The sequence below is a fragment of the Sus scrofa genome, chromosome 4 (genome assembly GCF_000003025.6).
Source record: "Sus scrofa isolate TJ Tabasco breed Duroc chromosome 4, Sscrofa11.1, whole genome shotgun sequence".
Lineage (NCBI taxonomy): Eukaryota > Metazoa > Chordata > Mammalia > Artiodactyla > Suidae > Sus > Sus scrofa.
The window spans coordinates 63,576,639-63,596,528 of record NC_010446.5 but is presented as its reverse complement, the minus strand read 5'-3'; positions in this window follow the sequence as shown (position 1 = coordinate 63,596,528).

The following is a 19,890-nucleotide window of genomic DNA, read 5'->3' as shown; positions in this document are numbered from 1 at the left end:
TTCTCCTGGGGTGAGATAGAGTCATCCTAAATTGTAGAAGTACCCACCCCTACCTCCTCTACCTCTGTACTTAGCAGTGGCCTGAGAGATAAAGATGATTGTGTTATCTGATTATGTTTTCTCTCCAGGTCAATCCTAAAGAAAAGGGAAGGAAAAAAAGGAGAGGAAAGTGTTCTTAAAGTATGAAGTCTTGGTCCATCAACTTGGGTGGAAACAGCCTGCATCACTGTCGGCTGCTTCCTTTTCTCATCTATCTGATTAGCGGGTTTCCAGCATTTGTACAGGACCAGGGGTCAGGGGACCCTTCATCACCTGTGGAGATGTCGACTCAAGACCCCAGTGCCTGAAGTCTGAGTGCCACCTGGGTGAGAGGTGGACCTGAAAGAGGCCCTTCCAAGGAGATTTAAGGGCAGTCTTTGTTCTAACTAATTAGATTTACTTGATATGTTAAATTACACAGGAAGCATTATCATATTAGAATCATATTAGAAGTAACATTAGGGAGTTCCCATCTTGGCACAGTGGTTAACGAATCCGACTAGGAGCCATGAGGTTGTGGGTTCGATCCCTGGCCTTGGTCAGTGGGTTAAGGATCCGGCGTTGCCGTGAGCTATGGTGCAGGTCGTAGTGGCAGCTCAGACCCCAGGCTGCTGTGTCTCTGGCGTAGGCCAGTGGCTGCAGCTCCAAATAGAACCCTAGCCTGGAAACCTCCATATGCTGTGGGAAGTGGCCCTAGAAAAGGCAAAAAAAAAAAAAAAAAAAAAAAGAAGTAACATTAAGTCATCCTTATGTTGTTTCTGTATAGGTGGATGTTATAAGTGTTCTAGAAATTATGTAAAATTCCTGAAAGTCTGATATGACCCAGTATAAAATCCAAAGGGAGGGAGAAAATTCCAAATGATAGTTGGAGAGCCATAGCCAAATACAAGAGGGAAATCGAACATTCAGGATCCAGTCCAGTATACAGGTATAACAGAACTTCAAAGATGTTTATCAGGACTAGAATCTAATTTCTACAAAAGTGCAAACATAATTTTTCTCTCTGCAACTACTTTCATTTTTTTTAAGCCAAAGATAATCATAGTAAAACTAACTTGTTTGAATAAATACTCCCTGAGAGTTTCTGAATTCTGGAGGGAGCAGGTAGGGAGAAAAGAAAATGTTTCATTGTCATTCTTAAAGGTATTTCTTACCAAACTGTCCACAGCTTAAGAGAAAAGATTTCTTTACATCTGGAAAAAAAAAAATTTAGGAACCAGCAATATTTTAAACCTAAAGTCAGAAAAATTATAATCATCCTCTTTAGTTCATTTAATCTCATATTATTAATTCCCATTCTGCTTGAATGCAGTTTGTCTCTTAAGCCTCTCAACCTTGTCTAATGCTCGAGGGGGATAGAGAACAGTGATAATTCCAAGAAGTTTGCAAGGTTTTTGTTAAGGCTCATATAGTTTGCCCGGCGAAGTGGGTGCCTTGATCACCAGAGATTGTGGAAGGTACACCCCATAGGAAGAACACATTCTCTTACACATTCTTTGCCACTCCAAGGGCATCAGCCTTGCAGCAAGGGGATGCTTCAGCTCATCTGGGAAACATACATATAATTAGAGGAGCCCGTCGATAGTCTATGTTAAGTGGCAGTTGAATGAAGTCCCACCACAGGTGTTCAAGTATCTGGAGAGAGGGGTCTGTGGCCTCTTTCTAGGGATAAAAATAGTCTTTTTGAAATGCTCTATAGTGAATAAAGCTATGTGAAAGAAAGAAAAAGAAAGAAAGGAAAGAAAGAAAGAAGGAAGGAAGGAAAGAAGAAAGAAAGTAAGGAAGAAGGAAGGACAGAAGGAAAGAAAAGAAAACAAAAGAAAAAGAAAAATGGAATTAGCCAGGAAGCTAGAATGAACTAAGTAGCCATCTTGGGTTGCTCAGCAGCCACTGTTGACCATCCTGACTTCCTGACTCAGAATCAGACTATTGTCATGTTACAAAGACATCAAGATAGCAAAATTCTGGCAGTGAAGGGTCATTTTTTGCAGAAGTGGAATGAATTGTATGCACATGTACCGCGGTCTTTATAGATTCTATTTCTGCCGCCCTTGCACGAAAGTCAACTGGGGCATTTCTCTGAAACTCATGTTCAATCTTTTTCTCTTTTTTTGCTTTGCTTTTTAGGGCCCTATGCCAGAGCCACAGCAACGCGGGATCTGAGCCGCGTCTGCAACCTACACCACAGCTTACAGCAATGCCGGATCCTTCACCCACTGAGCAAGGGCAGGGACCGAACCCCGCAACCTCATGGTTCCTAGTCGGATTCGTTAACCACTGCACCACGATGGGAACTCCTAGAAACATATCTTTTCCATATACAGTGCCTCAGTGTGGCATCAAGCATGTTTACTAACCAATCCAAATTTATCTTTAGTTTTTCTGTTATAAGAAGACCAAAATCAATTAATCTATGTTCAGTAATTTATGTTTCATGAAGTTTTTTTTTTTTTTTTAATTTGGGAATAATCTAGATAGTCGATGAATTTTTATCATTTAACTTAATCTTAGCAAAACTTTTAAGGTTTCAAAAAGATTCGGGAAAATTCCATGAAAAATTCACCTAAAATTTTTATCCCAGGAGTTCCTATTGTACCTCAGCCGTAACAAAGCCGACCAGTATTCATGAGGACTTGGGTTCAGTCCCTGGCTTTGCTCAGTGGGCTAAGGATCCGGCATTGCCATGAGCTGTGGTGTAGGTCACAAATGCTGCTCAGATCCCACGTTGCTGTGTCTGTGACCTAGGCTGGAAGCTGCAGTTCTACTTCAACCCCTCGCCTGAGAACTTCCATATGCTGCGGGTAGAGCCCTAAAAGTAAATAAATAAATAAAAATTTATCCCACTTCTATTTGTTTAATTTATTTGCCCATAAGAATTATATTTAGATTACTTATGATAATTTGATAGTACCAAGTTATTTTTGTTGCTAACAAATTTGTAAGCCCAGGTAGAATAAAAGTATTATATGTCAAGGCTGATAAGCTAAAGATATATCTGTTTTAATTAAACCAACAAACTTAAATTAGCTTTTATATACTAATTATCTCAGATCATGTGAACTAGAAAAACATTTGGGCTAGTTACTGTTATATTTTTGAGAACTTTGGAATGTACAGTCCTTATAAGTTTGTCTTCAAGCCAATTGCATGGAACACTTTTACAAATTAATTTTGTCAACATCATCCAGGAGTAGAAAAATACCATAGTTCTACCACACATATCTTCAGACACACACATGCAAACAGGTGATCTTAGAACATAATTTAATTCCCTAAATTTCATGTGACCTTTCCCTCACTTTTTGTTTTCCTTCTGATAATAATTATCTCCCTGAAGTTTGTGCTTGAATGAGAATACTTAGATAGGAGTTAACATTTCTTTCTTTCTATGGCACAGGAACAAGCCCTTAGAGATAAACAGGAGAGGTTTGGGACCTGGCAAAAAAGAAGGGTGGACTTTGAATTGTTTTGGAAGCCACACTTACGGTCCTGTAAAGACTAGATTTGTAGAAGAACAGCTGTTTTAAAGAATCGGGTTGCCACTTAAAGGGTATTAAAGAACTGATACACCCATCCACCCATTGTTGGAATGTTTCTTTCCCTCTGAGTACTTTTAGTTTAGAGGAGAAGGCCTAAAAAGTTTCTATCAGGCTCTAAATATCAGCTTCCAATTGAGCCAGTTTTCTGATCATAAAGTTATTAAATCTTTTCAAATATTTTTTCAGGTTTTAGCCAGAACAAACAATAAAAGTTTTTAGCAGTATTGAATGACCCCATTAATTTTCATTTTAGTTTCCCCTTAGCTGTTTAAGGGAATAACGTAGCAGTTTACCAGGAAATCCCTCAGAACCCTGTAAACTTTGGAAGGAGCCCATGCAGGGATGCTTAAGCTGATGTTGAAGAATTTCCATAGGGCCTTTGAGATGATCTCCTTTCCTGATTATAGCTGAGACATCAATTTCTGGGCTATTGTTTTGATAATGAACCTTTATCTAGGAGGGTATAATGGGGAAAGCCTAAGTGTGGTTTTGGGTCTCAGGACATAAAACAAGCTGGTACACAAAAGAAGACAAGCCCATTCACCTTAATATGTCAGCAGTAACCTAGAAATGTTACTGCATCCTGGCCTTTAACAGCTCTCCAAGTGGAATTTGACAAAGATTCCAAACAAATGGGGAATTGCAAACTAAACCATCAACACTTCCTAACATGAAATCTGGGAACAGAGTCAAGGGTTGGGATTTTCCACTGTTGGTAATAACCAAAAGATTTTACTACATCCTGGGAATTGTGGTGTGAAAGGCTAGGGGCTTGGCTCTGGGGAGAACTGTCTGGCAGCTCAGTTGGCCTCGACCAGTTGACACTGACCTGCCCTATAAAGGAAAGCAGGTTAAACAAAGAAAGAGTGCAGCTCAACCAAAAGGAACTTCACAATGGCCCTAGGAAATGTTGAGAAGAAAAATGTGAATTCAAAAGAGTTCTCTGTGCACCATCCCTAGGTATTGGTTGTCCCCAAATTCTCTTGGAAATGCACTTCAATCCCACCTCTGCCACCAAATCTATAAATAAATAAATAAATAAATAAATAAATAAATAAATAAATAAATAAAACAAAATTCAACCAAGGAAATATAAAGATCTAATTGTCTGTATTCAATAATTTGAGTCAGGCAACATCTTACCCAGCAACTAGAAGGGTATTCCAAGGGATTGTAAAAATGCAAGGTTTATATAGAAAGAAGGGTAGACAAGGGAGCTATTAGCAAGAGAAAAGAAAGGATTATTTTTTTTAGGCCAACACATCTTCTTTGGGGAGGAAGGGCAGGAAAGAGTTTTATCATGCAGATGTATCTTCTTTTTCTGGGGGATGGAGAGGGCCCTCGAGATAGATTACTTTACCTGTGCTTAACCAGAAAATTCCAAACTTGTTGATTAAGATTACATTTCTGGGAGAGAGGTTGAAACTACAATTAAATTAGATATTAAGTCAATGGCCATACCACCCTGAACACCCTGATCTCATCAGATTAGACATTAAATCTAGATTTGTTATCCTGGACTTTCATCACAAGTGATGCAATCTTGGGCCTGTGGTTTTCTTTTACTTTTTTGGCCATACCCATGGCATGCATAAGTACCTGGGCCAGGGATCAAACCTATACCGCAGCAGCAGCCAGAGCCACAGCAGTGACAATGCTAGGTCCTTAACCCACTGAATCACAAGGGAACTCCTGTGGTTCTCTTTTTAACAATTGGAAGACTTTACAATGGGATTAGTGTCCTTAGAAGAAAAAGAAGGGACACCAGGGCTTTCCCTCTTTTTCCCTGTCATGTGAGACACAGCAAGAAGGCAGCCAGTCTCAAGCCAGGAAGAATGTTCACATTAGGAACTAAACTAGCTGGCACCAGGATCTTCCCAGTCTCTCTAACTCTGAGAAATACATGTCTGTCATTTAAGCCATCCAGTCTGTGGCATTTTGTCATGCCAGCCCAAGCTGATGTTAAAAACTAACATTTAATGAAGTAAATTTGAATATCCAATTGACTTTACTCAGCAATTCAGGAATCAGAGAGCATCCCCTCTAGCAACTGGAGGGATGCTCTCAGGAGTGGTACTGAATGGAAGGCAATTATAGAAAGGAGGGTAGGACAAGGAAGTCATTAGCCAAACAAAAGAAATGGTTATCTTGGGCTAGGACCACGTCTTGGGTTGTAGGGGTGAGAAACAGCAACGGTCTTTATACAGATTGCCCCCTCTTCCTCTGGGGGTTAAGGATGGAGAGCGTCCATGTGACATTACCTTCTTGGTACCTGATCAGAAAATTCCAGATGAATTGATTAAGATTACATTTCTGGAGAGGGCGGAAAATGCTATTAAATCCTTATTAAGTCTAGATTTGACTAAGGATCCAGCATTGTCACTGCAGTGGCTTGGGTCACTGCTGTGGCGCAGGTACAATCCCTGACCCATGAACTTCTACATACCACAGATGAAGCGAAAAAAAAAGAAAAGAAAGTGACAAATCGGGGCCACTTAAGCTAATTCCATTACTTTTTGGTAAGGATTTTTTTTTAAGGATCATTACTTATTTTACTTATTTTCAGGAGCACGTAAAAACTATTCCCCAACCACTGCTGATCTACTCTCTGGAACTGTGGTTCTATGGTGAGCTCATTGGCTGGGCCAGTTATCCAATCCTCAGGACCAACTGGCCTTCAGCCTTCCCTTCCTATAAGATCCCCTGATTCCTTTAGTTATCCAGTATTTTCCTGGCTTCTCCTCACTGTTGCTAGAGCCCTGGAGAACAGTGTTAAATAATTTTCAAAAACATGAGGAGTTCCTGTTGTGACTCAGTGAATTCAGAACCTTACATAGTGTCCGTGAGGATGCAGGTTCCATCCCTGGCCTCGCACAGTTGGTTAAGGATCTGGGAATTGCCTCATGCTGCATGCCGTGGTGTAGGTTGCAGATGTGGCTCGGATCCTGAGTTGCTGTGGTTGTGGGGTAGGCCTGCAGCTGCAGCTCAGATTAGACTCCTAGCCTGGGAACCTCCATATGCCAAGGGTGCAGCCCTAAAAAGAGAAAAAAAAAAAAAAGTCCTACACCCCCACTGGAAATGGATCTGAATATAATGACTTAAAAACATGTTAAAATATGCTCACCCTCACTAGTAGTAAGGAATATGTAAACTAAGATAGCAATACAATTAAATTTTGTAGCCACCAGTTTGGCGGATATTCTGCTAATACTAAGTATTGGTGCAGAGGTAGAAAATGGAAACTCATATACCACTTATAAGGATATAAATTAGTGCAGTTCTTTTGCAGAGTAATTTAGCAATATCCACTAAAATTGAAGAAACACACACCTGAGAGACCAGGAACTGCTATTTTTTTGACAAACCATGTAGGACTATTAGATTCTCAAAACCATGAAGAATACAATTAAAAAATGTAAATGTTGCAGGAGGCATAACTCTCACAGACTTCAGGCAATATTACAAAGCCACAGCCATCAAGACAGTGTGGTACTGGTACCAAAACAGACATATAGACCAATGGGACAGAATAGAGAACACAGAGATAAACCCAGACACTATGGTCAATCAATCTTTGACAAAGGAGGCAAGAACATAAAATGGGAAAAAGACAGTCTATTCAGCAAGAATTGCTGGGAAACCTGGACGCTGCATGCAAATCAATGAAACCAGAATACTGTGAAATTGGATTGTGATAATCATTATACAACTACAGATGTGGTAAATTTATTTGAGTAATAAAAAAACAAACAAAAAAATAAAACCAGAATACACCCTCACACCATGCATGAAAATAAACTCAAAATGGCTTAAAGACTTAAATATAAGACAAGACACCATCAAACTCCTAGAAGAGAACATATGCAAAACATTCTCTGACATCAACCTTATGAATTATTTTCTCAGGTCAGTCTCCCAAAGCAACAGATATAAAAGGGAAAATAAACCAATGGGACCTAATCAAACTGACAAGCTTTTGCACAGCAAAGGAAACCAAAAAGAAAACATAAAGGCAATTTATAGAATGAGAGAAAATAATTTCAAATAATGCAACTGACAAGGGATTAATCTCTAAAATATACAAACAATTTATACAACTCAACAGCAGAAAACCCAACAACCCAATTGAAAATGGGCAAAAGACCTGAATAGACATTTTTCCAAGGAATATGTACAGATGGCCAACAAGCACATGAAAAAATGCTCGACATCCCTTATTATTAGAGAAATGCAAATCAAAACTACCATGAGATACCACCTCACACCAGTGAGAATGGCCATCATTAAAAAGTCCACAACTAACAATGCTGAAGGGGGTGTGGAGAAAAGGGAACCCTCCTGCACTGTTGGTGGGAATGTAAGCTTGTACAACCACTATGGAGATCGGTATGGATATACCTTAGAAATCTGTACATGGAACTACCACATGACCCAGCAACCCCACTCTTGGGCATATATCCAGACAAAACTTTCCTTTAAAAAGACACATGCACCCGCATGTTCATTGCAGCTCTGTTCACAAAAGCCAAGACATGGAAACAACCCAAATGTCCATTAACAGATGATTGGATTAGGAAGGTGTGGTACATATACACAATGGAATACTACTCAGCCACAAAAAAGAATGAAATAATGCCATTTGCAACAACATGGATGGAACTAGAGACTCATCCCGAGTGAAGCAAGTCAGAAAGAGAAAGACAAATACCATTATATCTGGAATCTAATATATAGCACAAATGAACCTTTCCACAGAAAAGAAAACCATGGACTTGCAGAATAGACTTGTGGCTGCCAAGGGGGAAGGGAGGGAGTGGGGTGATTGGGGAGTTTGAGGTTAATAGATACAAACTATTGCCTTTGGAATGGATTAGCAATGAGATCCTGTTGTGTAGCACTGGGAATTATGTCCAGTCACTTATGATGGAGCATGATAATGTGAGAAAATAGAACATGTACATGTATGTGTAACTGGGTCACCATGCTATACAGTAGAAAAAAAATTGTATTGGGGAAATAACTATTAAAAAATAATAAATAAAAATGTAAATATTTATTTATTTGTAATATATTTTTCTTTTTTTATTAGAGTATAGTTGATTTACAGTGTTGTGTCAATTTCTGCTTTACAGCATAGTGACCCAGTCATACATATATATACATTCTTTATCTCCTTCTATCTTCTATCTTCCATTACATTCCACCCCAAGAGACTGTATGTGGTTCCCTGTGCTCTTATAGTAGAACCTCATGGCTCATCCATTCTAAGTGTAATAGTTTGCACCCACCAACCCCAAACTTCCCATCCATCCCACTTCCTTCCCACTCCCTGCTGGCAACCACAGGTCTGCTCTCCGAGTCCATTATCTGTTTCTGTTTAGATAGAATCGTTCGATGTTAATTTAAAAGACACAGAATAACAAGGAACTATGCTTGGCAATGTAGGCTAAAGCCAAACCTTAAAAGCCTTTGACTATCAAACTAAACTCTATTTGTAACTGATTCAGGTGGTAATGGTAAGCTACTGGGTGGTTTGAACAATGAAGACCAAAACTATTCTTTAAGACTGTCATGCCAAGATGTGAAAGATAGTTTGGAGAGGTCAGTGACCAGTAAGGAAGCACAGAGTAAGTATGGGAATAGATTCAAAAAAGCTGAACTGGAACATGGTCTAGGAACTGAGAAGAGAAGATAGAGATTATAGAAATATCTGGAGTTACCATCGTGGCTCGGCGGTTAATGAACCCGACTAGCATCCATGAGGATGTAGGTTCAATCCCTGGCCTTGTTCAGTGGTTTAAGGATCCGGCATTGCTGTGAACTGTGGTGTAGATTGCAGATGCAGCTTGAATCCTGAGTTGCTGTAGCTCTGGCGCAGGCCAGCAGCTACAGCTCTGATTGGACTCCTAGCCTGGGAACCTCTATATGCCATAGGTGCACCCCTAAAAAAGACAAAAAGATAAAGAAATGTCCCATCTGCTGAGTCATTTACAAAATTGACATGTACAACATTGAATTAGGGTTTTTATGTTTTACTAGTGTATTAATGTATTTTCAATGTTAACCTTCAGAATTTAAAAGTAACATATTTTGGAGAGGGGAAGTTCCTGCTGTGGTGCAGCAGGTGAGGGATCTGGCATTGTCTCTGAGGTGTCATGGGTTTGATCCCAGCCCAGCACAGTGGGTTAAAGATGCAGCATTGCTGCGTAGGTCACAGCTGCATCTTGGATTCAGTCCCTGGCCCAGCAACTTCCATATACTGCCAGCATGACCAAAAAAGAAAAAAACAAATAAATATATAACATATTTTTGGCAAAGCATATTATTGAGAAATTATTCAATGAACCCCAAAAACATGATTGCAAAAATACTAATGTCTAAATTGTTACAACCCCCCCCCCAAACCTATGAAAGATCTTTTTCTGGAGGGCTTCAAATCAAGGTTATTCAGATCCTTTCCAAATGTATTTTTCTGGAATTATTTATTGTTTTATTTTATGTATGTAACCCTAAATTCTACGAGGAAGATTCCAAAACATCTGATGGATATATGAAAAGTTTCCATTAGATTTGAAATCTACAAATTCCAGGCACTCCATTCTTCCTTCTTTTTATTCACAAGAAAGTCACCTAAATAAAGCCTAAAATAATAAAACTTAACTTTTGTGTAGACATATTGACTCTCTAAAAAATCAAAACTGAGTTTCCAACCTATTTCATTTGTTAAGCCAGAATTTGCTAGTGTTGTACTTTGCCTTTCAAGATATTATGTGTAGGTAAGGACAGTGCAAAACTGGAAATTGGGGACAAAACTTCAAATCTATTCTTCAAATGTCCAAATGTTCTAATTTTAACTTAGCAGGTTATAATTAAATATTGATCCTATGCTTGATATTTAGGAAACAGCTTAACATTAATTTTATAAATGACTATATAAAATATAGTATTTTATTAAATGTCTTAAACATACAATTTCACTTACAACAGGAGAGATTCCTTTTTTAAAATTTTATTGGAGTGGAGTTGACTTACGATGTTATATTAGTTTCAGGTGTACAATGAAGTGAATCAGTTATACATGTACATATATAGGAGAGATTTCTTTGTCTCATTATTAGTATAAGGAACTTCCTGATTTTTTATAATATCCAGATTGATTTTTTTTTTTTTGTCTTTTTTTTCTATGGCTGCACCTGCAGCATATGGAGGTTCCCAGGCTAGGGGTCTAATCAGAGCTGTAGCTTCCAGCCTACGCCAAAGCCACAGCAAATGGGGATCGAGCCGCGTCTGCGACCCACACCACAGCTCACAGCAACGCTGGATCCTAACCCACTGAGCGAGGCCAGGGGTTGAACCCACAACCTCATGGTTCCTAATTGGATTCACTAACCACTGAGCCACAACAGGAACTCCTCCAGGTTGATTTTTAAACGCCAATGCATGCAATATTTTCATGCGTTTACTTTCACAGCTAGTATATTTTTCTAAATATTACCATTAAACAGGGTTATTTGTAGCATAGTTCACACAAATGAATGCATTTAATTTAAGTTAGTTCTTAGCAACCACATTGTTAGCTTTGGTTCATTCGTGGTTCATTGTAGTACTGTTCCTTTTCTCTCCACTTTAGAAATGAAACACTTACAATAGAAATGTTACTAAAATATGATGAAAAAGGAAAAGCCAAACAAAAATCACTTTATATGAAATTTGGCTCTTGCTGTGTAAAATTAATGACAGTAAGGTTTATGATGCTGCTGCTGAATCAGGTATTGGCTGTGGAAATGGCTTAGTGTTTTCACAGGTAGACATATGCCCACATAGAATGAGGGTAGCTCCATCTAGACGGAATTTCACTTTGAAAGAAGTAATTTATTACATGTATGAGCCACTAGATCTGATAAAGGAAAAGTGTTCCAGAAAAAAAAAAGTGTAGTACCTCCTATAAAGAATTTCTTAGATGAATATTCTGTGCTATTTTAACTTTGAACAGATTGGTCTCTTCTGAGGTCCTTGTCAAGTACAATAATTCCTCATCAGACTAAAATGAAATTGCATATTTTAAAGTTTAGTTGAAGATGAGCTTACTTTGGGTCAAAGATGGAAACATTTTTTTTTTTTTTTTAGGGCCACACCCGCAGCATATGGAGGTTCCCAGCCTAGGGGTAGAATCGAAGCTACAGCTGCTGGCCTACGCCACAGCCACAGCAGTGCAGGATCTGAAATGCATCTGTGACCTACACCCCTACAGCACAGCTCACAGCAACACCGGATCCATAACCCACTGAGCGAGGCCAGGAATGGAACATGCAACCTCCTGGTTACTAGTTGAATTCATTTTTGCTGCGCCACAACGGGAATGCCAACATTTTGTAATTTAAACACAAATTCTGTAATTGAATATGGAAAATAGTGTGTAACTGTTGTCAAGATTCTCTGTCCACATTAACCCAGTTTGTGGAGTTGGACACAAATGGTTTTCCATGTAGTTGGAGCGACTTCTTGAACTGGCACAGTTGTCATTAGTTTGAAAGGAGATTTTTAAAGGATCTCAGGGAAAACTTTCCACCCACATGCCCCCATCTCTCTCCCGTGCAAGTTGCCATAGCAATTGGTATCTGCCATTACAAGCCTTTCCAATTAGTTGAGCAATGACTTGGTTCTTCAGGGTGACCCTCTGTCTAGACTTCCTGGTAAGAGATTTGTGTATCCTCAGCTCTCTTCTCTCACTTACAGCCTAACCACCCTCAATTGATCACAAATACCTCCCAAGTGCCTTCTTCCTTCTCCACTCTTACAGCCATTTCCTGGAGTCTCTGAGGACCCATCTCCACTCCTAGGCTGTTAGAAGACTGCTCCTAAGCTCTCTCCCCCGATCCATGCAATCACTGATCACATGACTTCCGCTTCCAACACACTAAATTCTGACCTTTCCTGGAACATTTTTGGCCCTTTCACAACTCTGTGACTTTCTCTTCCTGGCTTTGCTCTTGTTCTACCTAGCCAAACAAACAAACAACTCACCAGTCAATGTTCATCTCAAATGCTATCACCTCCAGGAAGCCTTCCCTGATTGACTCTTCTATGCTCTGAGAGCATCTATCTTACAGCATATAGCAAATTGTAGTATAATTTTTTTTTGCCCTTTTTTTGTCTTTTTAGGGCCTCACCTGCAGCATATGGAGGTTCCCAGGCTAAGGGTCAAATCGGAGCTACAGCTGCCAGCCTACACCAGAGCCACAGCACGCAGGATCTGAGCCATGTTTGTGACCTACGCCACAACTCATGGTAATGCCGGGCCCTTAAACCCACTGAGCAAGGCCAGGGATCGAACCCATGTCCTCATGGATGCTAGTTGGTTTTGCTAACCGCTAAGCCATGATGGGAACTCCAGTATAATTTATTTTTAACCACAACCTCTCCCACAAGACTAAGCTGCCCAAGAGCAGGGATGACTTCTTAACTTATCCAGGTCACTGCCATGGCTGCATTTTAGATTACATGTCTGCTATTAGAAATTTGCTTTTTAAATTTTTTTATTTGTTTTTTAGAATTCACTGCAGATATGTGTTCTGAGGGCCTGACATACATCTCAAACTACTGAGACCACCCTGCCACCAAGGTAAGGCTGTCCTCATGTTGGCTGTCCATGCTGGGTCCAAAGGAAATGTGAGCAGCCACTGCCCACATAGACAGCACCTCACTGCGATGGAACTAATTGACTGATAGGAGATTTATCCTGATATGCAGTGTGTGCTTTTCTTCCAGTAACACTGGGTGTTGCTTGCTCATTTTAAGGCCTGACTTAATTGATGCTCTGAGTCCAAACCACATTTCTAGCTCCTGTAAGAATTCAGCGCTTCTGAGTATTAGCTTTGTTTTCTTAGTGACATCAGTTTGTTTTAACATTCCCATCGGGGATTCTATTGTGAGAGAAGACATAAATTAGGCTTTATGGGGCTTATTTGGAGTGGCTTGTGAGCAGAGTTTGATGAAATGATCTTTGAAAATCCAGAAGACCCTATACACGATGGAAGCATAACTCAGTTTCTTCCTCACTAACCCACCTGACATCCTTCTGGGGGAAAAATAATGAGTATTTTGGGCAGGAGACAAACTCAAAGGAAAGAAGGGGCTTGAGGGTAAAATGGGGGGCAGATGAGAACTCCAGTTTGGTGAAATGTATCTGCCCGCTTGGTATACTGATTCTCAGGCTGCTGGCTTCCTCTACTTTTCCGCTCTGTTTGACTCCCCCACCTGCAAGGTCAGCTGCTCCAAGGAGCAATTTATAAACTTGCAGTTCATATTGTGGTTGCTGTTCCAGGGCTGACATGAAATTAAATCAGTCTTGAGTGCTACAGGATACAAAAGCTACCTTCCGAGTTTACGGAGCCCTCCGCGACTCCTAATAAATCTTGAAAAGGTAGCATTCCACCAGCAACTACCCAGTTTCTCTGCTCACAAAAGGACCTTGAAATGGAAACAGCAAAGTTTTCTTTGAGGCCATATTTCATACCAGGGAGAGAAAGACATACATGGAAGCCACATTCTTAAGTGCCCTTTTTCCAACTCCAGGGCAAGCACTGGGTAAGACAGGGTTAAATGAGTCCTTAACTTACTCCTCCATGTTCTAAATTACTGGGGCCACAGGGCATGCAAACACCCATGAAAAGTTGACTGTCCCCACAAAGTTTCTTTATTGTTTTTCAAGAGCAGAAGGTTGAGTTTTTGAAAAGTCCATAAGCCTAGAAGTATCTCTGTGCTACAAGTATGTCACCCCTCAAATTCCAGGACCTCTGAAGCCTATGGCAGGAGGCTGATCAGTGTGGCTGAGACTCAGGAGTCTGAAACAGGCTGTCACATGGTCAGCTTGTATTCTACCCAGTGGTCACATTTTTTAATATTTTAAACTAAAACTTAGTCTCAAGTCATGAGTCAAATCTGCCTTAAAATCTTGGGACACAGAGTCCGTTATCAAGTCCTGTGCAAAGAGTTTTTTAGACATAAACATTTAATTTTCCCCAAACCTCTCTGAGCCAAGTATTCTTATTATCCCCTGTGGTGGTTAATTTTATGTGTAAACTGGCTTGGCCCTGGTACCCAGTTTGGGGCCAACCACCAGTCTAGGTGTTGCTGTGAGGGTATGTTTTAGATGAGATTAACACTTAAGCCTGTAGACTTTTTTTTTTTTTTTTTTTTTTTTGTCTTTTTGCCTTTTCTAGGGCTGCTCCTGTGGCATTTGGAGGTTGCAAGGCTAGGGGTCGAATTGGAGCTGTAGCCGCCGGCCTACGCCACAGCCACAACAACGCGGGATCCGAGCTGCGTCTGCAACCTACACCACAGCTCACCGCAACACTGGATCCTTAACCCACTGAGCGAGGCCAGGGATCAAACCCACAACCTCATGGTTCCTAGTCAGATTCGTTAACCACTGAGCCACAACGGGAACTCCCAAGCCTGTAGACTTTGTGTAAAGCAGTTTAGCTTCTATAATGTGAGTGAGCTCATCTAATCAGTTGAAGACCTAAAGAAAATAAGACTGAATTCCGCCAAGGAAGAGGGAGTTCTGCCTCCACACTGCTTTCAGACTCAAGCTGTAGCCTCAGCCCTGCCCTGGGTCTCCAGCCCCCAGGCCGGCCCTGCAGACTTCACACTTGCCAGCCCCAATCACATGCACCAATTGCTTAAAATAAATCTGTATATAAACAAATGGGTAGATATCATATAGATATTAATAATATAATGAATATGTTATAAATAATATTCATTATATTAACAATATAATTATATTGATAACACCTATATATTACATAGATATAATTAATATAACATCTATATAATTATAGAGAGATATTAATAATATCTATATATGGTAAAATATTAACTATTATTGAATTAAATGTGATTAAATATAATACAGTGTGTAAATGTATATATTAATTCTTATTTATATATTAAATTACAATAGATGTTAGATTATTATTAAATTAAATATTAAATATAATATGTCCATTTAGATTTTATTATATACATTATTTATATATATATTGGGGTGGGAGAAAGGGAGAGAGAGTTCTCTGAAGAACCCTGACTCCTAACTACACCTCCATTTCACAAATAAGGGAACATCTCAGAGAGACCTAGAGGAGCCGCAGAGCAGAGTGTGGGCCACTTTTTCCTGCAGGGCCATCCTCCATGCTCCTCTCAGCCCGTGGCCAGCCACCTCAGGAGGGGCGGGTGAGGAGCTGGTCACGTTTAATCCTGTCATCACTTTATTGGAAAGCTTTTCGCTGCAGCCCGCATGAGGGAAAACGATTTGCTGGGGATGAATGTGGCCACCAGTGCGTTATTTCCCTTAATCTAAACAGAGCCTCAGGCACACTCCATTGATCATGCCTTCAAGCTGAAAGGTTGCCTTAATGCTGGCCAGCAAATATTATGTTTCTCAGGCAGCCCTGTGCTGTCAACCACATTTCCTGATCCACTCTGATTAGATATATAAACAGCTCCAGTAAAACAGAGCCAGAGCTTTGCTGTTAAAAATATAAGATAAGGCTTCCATAAAGATTCATCAAGCGCTGAGATGCTGTCTACATTAAGTCTGAACCCTCATAGTGACAGCTTCTTTTTTTTTTCTTTTTTTTCTCTTTTTTCTTTCTCTCTCTCTCTCTCTCTCTTTTTTCCCCCCTTTTGGTGTTGTAAGGGTCAGTGGGCAAATAACCATGATTTATAATTGTGTTTTTAATAGTGACTGGTGCTCCAGCTAAGCGACACTTTGGGGAGAAAAAAAGGGTTACAATAATTGAGCAGGGTCACAAAGTGGTCTTGCATTAATGACTCAGCACATAATGGACATTATCAAAGTTACTTAGTCATTTTGTAACTGCTAAGAAGTGTCACCCTGTCCCAACTAAGATCTGGGAAGAAGGAGGCTGATGTCTGCAAGGTGCAAAAGGCTTCTGAAGGAAAGATAAGGGCACTCCTGAAACACGGGAAATGAGGCAGTCAAACCCAAACATCTTATACCTTCAAAGCATCGGGTCTGCTTCGGATACATCTTATAAGCTAAACACATACAAGGCAGGGAAAGTTTTGGAATTTTATTATACATATGGGTGTTTAATTGATATGCATTTCAAAACACTCTTCTAACAGTTGAAAGATGGTCTAAAGGATTTTTCCAGCTCCTGTTTCTTTGAATGAGAACATGCGCCTTTTCTAGATAATTTTTGGCTTTGGTTTTTCAGAAAAGTAAAAGGATTATCAATATTGGTTTCAAAACGCAAAACATGAGGTGAGAACGAGAAGTATCCAAAATTGCTTGCTGGGAAAATATAAGAAATTAACATACTAGATGAAGTTTTCATGTGCATTGGTATTGGAGTTCTTTGGAGGTGCAGCAGGTTAAGGACCTGGCATTGTCACTACAGTGGCTTAGGTCACTTCCATGGTCACGTTCATCCCCTGGTCTGGGAACTTCCACATGCCATGGGCATGAGCCGCACCCCCCACCCCAGAAAAAAGTGCATTGATATTTATATGTATTTTCTTGGCGTTCCCACCATGGTGCAACAGGATCAAGTGTCTCTCCAGTGACAAGACACAGGTTGGATCCCAGTGTTGCCACAGCTGTGGCATAGAGTCACAACTGTGGCCTGGATCTGATCCCTGGCCCCAGAATTCCATGTGCTGCAGGGTGGCCAAAAATGAAAAAAAAAAAAAAAAAAAAAGAATGGGTCAAACATATTTGTATGTAATTTTTCTTCTTCTTGGCTTTAAAGATCTTTATTTTCCAGAAGTTTTTTTTTTCTTTTTGTCTTTTTAGGGCTGCACCCATGGCATATGGAGGTTCCCAGGCTAGGGGTTGAATTAGAGCTATAGCCGCAGGCCTGCACCTCAGCCACAGCAACTCCAAATCTGAGCCATCTGTGACCTTGCACCATAGCTCACAACAATGTTGGATCCTTAACCCACTGAATAGGGCCAGGGACTGAACCCGTGTCCTTATGGATGCTAGTTGGGTTTGTCACCGCTGAGTCATAATGGGAACTCCAGAAATTCTTTTAAAAAAATTTCTTTTTATTATAGTTGATTTACACTGTTGTGTCAATTTCTGCTGTACAGCAAAGTGGCCCAGTTATACATATATATACATTCTTTTTCTCATACTGTCTTCCATCATATTCTATCATAAGTGATTGGATATAGTTCCCTGTGCTCTTCAGCAGCACCTCATTGCTTATCCAGTCCAAATGCAATAGTTTGCATCTAGTAACCTCCAAACTCCCAAGTCCATTCCCCTCCCTCCCCCTCCTTCCCCTCTCCCTTGGAAACCACAAGTCTTTTCTCTATGGCCATGAGTTTGTTTCTGTTCTGTAGATAGGTTCATTTGTGCCATATTTTAGATTCAACATTTAAGTGATATCAATATGATATTTGTCTTTCTTTTTCTGACTTACTTCACTTAGTATGAGAATCTCTTTTTCCATCCATGTTGCTGCAGATGGCATTATTTTGTCTTTTTTATGGCTGACTAGTATTCCATTGTGTATATATAACACATCTTTTTAATCCATACATCTGTCAATGGACATTTAAATTGTTTCCATGTCTTGGCTATTGTGAATAGTGCTGCAATGAACATAAGAATGCCTGTATCTTTTGGGGTTTTTTTGTTTGTTTGGAGGGAGTTTTTGTTTTGTTTTGTTTTTTGCTTTTTAGAGGCTCATCTGTGGCATATGGAAGTTCCCAGGCTAGGGGTCAAATCGGAGCTGCAGCTACTGGCCTACACTGCAGCCACAGCAATGCCCGAGCCTTAACTCACAGAGCAAGGTCAGGTATTAAACCTGCATCCTCGTGGATACTAATCTGGTTCCCACTGAGCCACATCGGGAACTCCAAGTGTATATTTTTGGATGAAAGTTCTGTTTGGATGTATGACAGGAGTGGGGTTGCTAGATCATATGGTAGTTCTATATTTAGTCTTCTGAGGTACCTCCATACTGTTTTCCATACTGGTTGTACTATATATAATTTCTAAAAGACATTCTGCTCACATAAAAAGCTGATTACTCACCACTTTAAAGATCACTTAGAATTTTCCTGAGCTAACCATTATAATGTCTACTCAATACTGAAAATAATTGGTAATAGCCATTGACCATTTACTGTGTACTCAGCACTGTTTTCAATACTCTTATACAATTTAGCTGAGAAAATCCTCCCAGCAACCAAAGAGCTGGCTGCTTTTATTATTTCCCTCTTAATTTCAGTCTATTAAATTATACATGCTAAATTTAAATCCTTCTGAATTAGCATAGTATTCTCCCAGGTTTGGGTTAACATCAGATGTAAATATCACTTATTTTCCCGAAACGGTAGTTTTATTTTCCTGGAGTTATCATAGTGTTCTATGTCTAGTTGTTCATCAGAATCAGGTGAGGAGCTTTCCAAAAATGCAAGTTCCTGGGCCACACCACCGCCAACTGCTGGATCTCTAAAGATGGAACTCAGCATTCCAGCCAGGAAGGTGCTATTTTTATCCTTCTCATAGAAGTAACTGAGTTACATAAAGATTAAATCACAGCCTGAAGTTTCACTGGTAGTAAGTGGAAGAGCTAAATGAAAACATAGGATGACTGTAGGGGTCTTTTAAACTGTACTTTAGTTGGTCTTAGTATATCTGTGCTACCATAACAAGCAGCATATTTTCTTTGAACTCAAATACTCAAGGTACTCAAATACTAAATGCTAAGGTGAGATTAGGCTGAAGGATACATTTGCGGGAACTTGAGCCAGCTCTCTGAGGCTTCCAGAAGAATGGATCCATGTGGACTATCTTTCATTCTTTCCTTTAGATCAAATATCCTTAGACATGGTTCTCACATGCAAAGGGGTTTCATGCTAGACCGACTGGAGAGACTCCGCCAGACAGATGTGGGTCAGGGAACAGGGCTGGACAGATGTTTGGGACCATCTGCATTTTCAGGAGGAACAGACACCACATCGACCTAGAATCAGAAGCCCAGGTGCTAGCGATGTCCCCGTCACCTCCCGTTGGCTCAGCCCTGAGCCGGTGTCAGCCTCTCCTTGGGATCACTTCTACCCAAGTGTCAGGGGCCCATGAAGGACAGAGCCATGGCCATTGTCTAATGAGGAGGAGGTCCACAGCTTCCAGGACAAAGGCTTGGAACAGAGGTGCTGGGCAAGGGCTTGATAAGCCCATTTCTGAATCAAGGCATATTCTTCACGAGGGAAAGAAATGTGAATCTCTGATCAAATCCAGGCACCGAAAGCGCCTCTTTCCTTCAGT